The following is a 3,599-nucleotide window of genomic DNA, read 5'->3' as shown; positions in this document are numbered from 1 at the left end:
AAGGGAGTGGGCTCTCTCATAATTCTGCCCAAAAACACTGCCATGAATAAAGAATGGTATCAAAACGTCCTGCAAGAGAAACTTCTTCCAACGATCCATAAGCAATTTGGTGATGATCCGTGCATTTTCCATCATGATTGAGCACCATGTCACAAAGCAAGAGTGATAAAGAAATGGCTCGAAGATCATTACATTGAAATTTTGGATCTGTGGCCAGGATCTCAATCCCATAGAGAACCTGTGGTCAGTTCCCCGGATCTCAATCCCATAGAAAACCTGTGGTCAGTACTCAAAAGACGAGTGGACAAGCAGAAGCCCACAAATTGTGATTAACTCTGAGAACTAATAAGGCAAGAATGGATCGCCATCAGTCAGGATTTGGCCCAGAAGCTAATATAAAGCATGCCAGAGCCAATTGCAGAGGTTATGAACAACAAGGGTCAACACTGTTAATATTGACTCATTGTATTTTTTTGTTTTTTTTGCCAATAAAGGCCTTTAAACCTTATGATATGCTTATCATTGTTTTTCAGTCAACCATAGACACATGTGGAAAAAATAATTTACATATACTGAAGCAGCAAACTTTGCAAAACACAAAATTTATGTCACTGCCAGAACTTTTGGCTACACTGTATATATACACACAGTTCGTTTTTTTTTCCTTACAATTTATTGCACAAGTCACTTGGCAAATTCTTTTTGTATTAAAAAAAAAACATAAAAAAATGGTTAATTTAATTACACTTTAAGTGTATACAATAACAGTATATTATCCATTCTGCAGATTCATGCTGAAAAATGTCCAGATTTGACCTGCTAATCTAAGTTGTTAAAAATATAAAATTCTGTCATCCTTTACTCACCCCATGTTATTGTATATCTTTCTTTGTTCTGTGGAACACAAAAGAAAACACCTTTTCTTTTCTTTTCTTTTCTCTCCATTGAAAGTCAGTGGGGTCCAAAGTTGTTTAGTCCCCACCGCCTTTAAAATATCTCCTTCCTCCTTTTTGGAATAAGTGTTATTTTAGTATTGTTTATGTAATATTATAGTTTTTATTTAATTAGCTTTACATATTCCCAGTTTTCTTTTAATTTGATTTCATCTAATTTTTAGTTCAGCATTAGTTTTTATTTAGTTCCAGTTAACAGTCTTGTTGCTTCAACCTAAACTTCAAGTATTTCATCTAACATTTATATTTTATTTCAGCTTCATTTCAGTTAACAAATGCTTTTTTACATTTAATAGTGATAACCTGTTTGGAATTACATGAAGGTGAAGACATTTATTTTGGGGTAAACTATCCCTTTAAGCTATAACCTACAAAAACGTCACAGTTACTCCATATGTTCTCAAGAAAGTTTTTAAAAAAACAATTTATTTCCTCACTGGGTTTTGTGCATGAAAAAAAAAATCTTCAGACTGGTTTCAATTTGCTCTTTGACATACATGTGAACTCAGACTGCTGATCCATCATTTCACAGAGCCTCTGACGTAACACGCCGTGGATAATGCTCTTCTCTGATGTCACTGAACTCGGCCTGGGCGTCAGCGAGTGGCCTGTCTATACTGGGCCTGAGTTTGTAGTTAATCCTCTCCCCCCTTGAACTTGGAGAAATGAAAGCAAACTGTCCGCTTTGTTTAAAGAGGTGGAATTCTGTTTGCACATCTGACTCGAAGCACAGATTAGAACATCTGAACCTGTGGTTATGCGCGAGGACTCTTGTTTTTCTTTTGGATTGGCACATACGTCAACTTGAACTACTTGAGGGGCAGAACAAGGTGGCATGAGTTCAAATTTAAATTCAGGCCCTTTCTCATAATCCATTTCTGTTTTTTTATTCGAGAATAGACAATCAGAACGTCATAATGCTGCATATTCACCCATTTCCTGTGTGGTTTTGAATGGATCGTTTCTGTTTCCAAGCCTGTGGTTTTATCACATACAAACACACAAGATCTCCAACATCACGTCAAAAACATGGCTAATCAGATAAACAGTTGATTTATTCAGTCACTTATAATAAGAGGCAGTCACATCACATCCTCAGTGTAAATGATAGAAGAGCAGTTACTATTAGACCTCATTTTGACTTTCAAAACAGCAGGACTGAAAGGTTAGATTGACCTTTGAACGGACAAATAGATAAAACATGGACAAATAGCTTGGCAACTCATTCTTATGTAATACAACTTGTCAGTCAAACAATACAGCTTTCACTTTTTCTCTACTCACCACTTTCACTTATCACGGGTTGCATATCATATTGATTTTAAGGCAGATATTGTATCGCTGTAACTTTAAAATTAGGCTTAAAGACAGTAAACTAATCTAGGAAGTAGAGATGAACATGTATGGAAAAGGAGGAAGGTTTGGCAATCGATCTGCATATGCTGTTATCTGAATATAATAAAGGCCTATCAGTTTTTATCAGTATTTTTGGCGTGTTAATGCAGTATAGCATGTACGATTAGATAATTCTTAGGGTCACTCTCTCAGCATCAATAAGGATTGAAAATACATCCTTCCCACATCTTAATACTTTTTAAAGTTATTGATAATAATCAGAATGTAATGGAGGAGACCTGGGGCAAGTTGTCACACATTTTACTCCAAAACACACACACATATACATATTGGCTTTATAATTAAAAGCGATAAATGGTCTGATTTGGAACCAGATGGGCCTGTAGCGCGCGCTCACACGCACCTGACGCAGTTCCACGGTGACCTCATATCCTCTGCATCACTTCCTGTACATGCTGAGGCAGAACTGGGCAGTCAGGCACATTTAAACACGCACACACACACATTCACACTCATCTGCTGTCAGCAGTACACACGAGCTGAGCCCCGCGTCTCTTTGTCCGCGATCCTAGCGCTCTCAGCATGAGCCAGAGGTGATCCTCGTTCCCGGTGGTTCTGGGTGAGTGCGACTTAAAACACACACATACATATATACACACGCGCGCGCGCGCGGATCTCTTCATTAATGTGTCAGAGTATGAAGTCATGGCTGCCTGTATTTCTTCCTCGTGTGTCCTCGGTCAGTTTATGGGGTTTATTTCATTATTAAATGACTGAAATGAACTAGATCGTGTTTTATAACGTTGTGGTAACGTTAATTAATATATTGATGTATATGGGCCTGTTTAGTCAATAACGGTGCTGTGATCTGTAGTGGAGTATGTGTACTTTGAATTTTACTCCGTTTTGGGATTTGCATCAAGCGGTGTGATTTAAAGTGGTAGTTCGCCCATTTTTTCTGTCATCATTTACTCAGCCTCATGTCCTTCTAAACCTGTAGGACAATTTTCTTCAAATGAACAAACGAAGATTAGGCAGAATGTGATGGACTGACAGCCTCAGTCACCATTCACTTTAATTGCATCGTTTTGCCATACAATGTAAGTGAATGGTGACTGAGACTGTCATTCTGGCATCCTCTTTTGTATTTCACAAAATAATGTCATACGTGTCATTCAAATAAAATAATTTAAATGATTACTTTAAGTAAATGCAATTCATATGTATTTGCAATATATTTAAAAGTTTAATTTGAGGTTCATGAAATGGCAATAGAAAATGTGTATAAGC

The 3,599-nt window shown here is 37.1% G+C and overlaps 1 protein-coding gene and 1 pseudogene across 2 annotated transcripts in view; both read left to right on the top strand.

Moving 5' to 3' along the window:
- The window catches only part of LOC107677484 (transmembrane protein 44-like), a 15,075-nt pseudogene that overhangs the window by 8,873 nt on the left and 2,603 nt on the right, over nucleotides 1-3,599 (top strand).
- The window catches only part of LOC107677501 (probable cation-transporting ATPase 13A3), a 47,424-nt gene continuing 46,594 nt past the window's right edge, over nucleotides 2,770-3,599 (top strand). For both annotated transcript variants that reach the window (XM_016472424.1, XM_016472423.1), the window contains exon 1: nucleotides 2,770-2,928. The gene's annotated coding sequence lies outside the window, so the exon portion shown is untranslated. The remainder of the gene's footprint in view (nucleotides 2,929-3,599) is intronic.

Source organism: Sinocyclocheilus anshuiensis, unplaced genomic scaffold (assembly GCF_001515605.1).
Source record: "Sinocyclocheilus anshuiensis isolate Anshui unplaced genomic scaffold, SAMN03320099.WGS_v1.1 scaffold660, whole genome shotgun sequence".
NCBI classification, from domain to species: Eukaryota; Metazoa; Chordata; class Actinopteri; order Cypriniformes; family Cyprinidae; genus Sinocyclocheilus; species Sinocyclocheilus anshuiensis.
The sequence above is the reverse complement of the archived record's forward strand: the minus strand, read 5'-3'. Positions and strand labels throughout refer to the sequence as shown.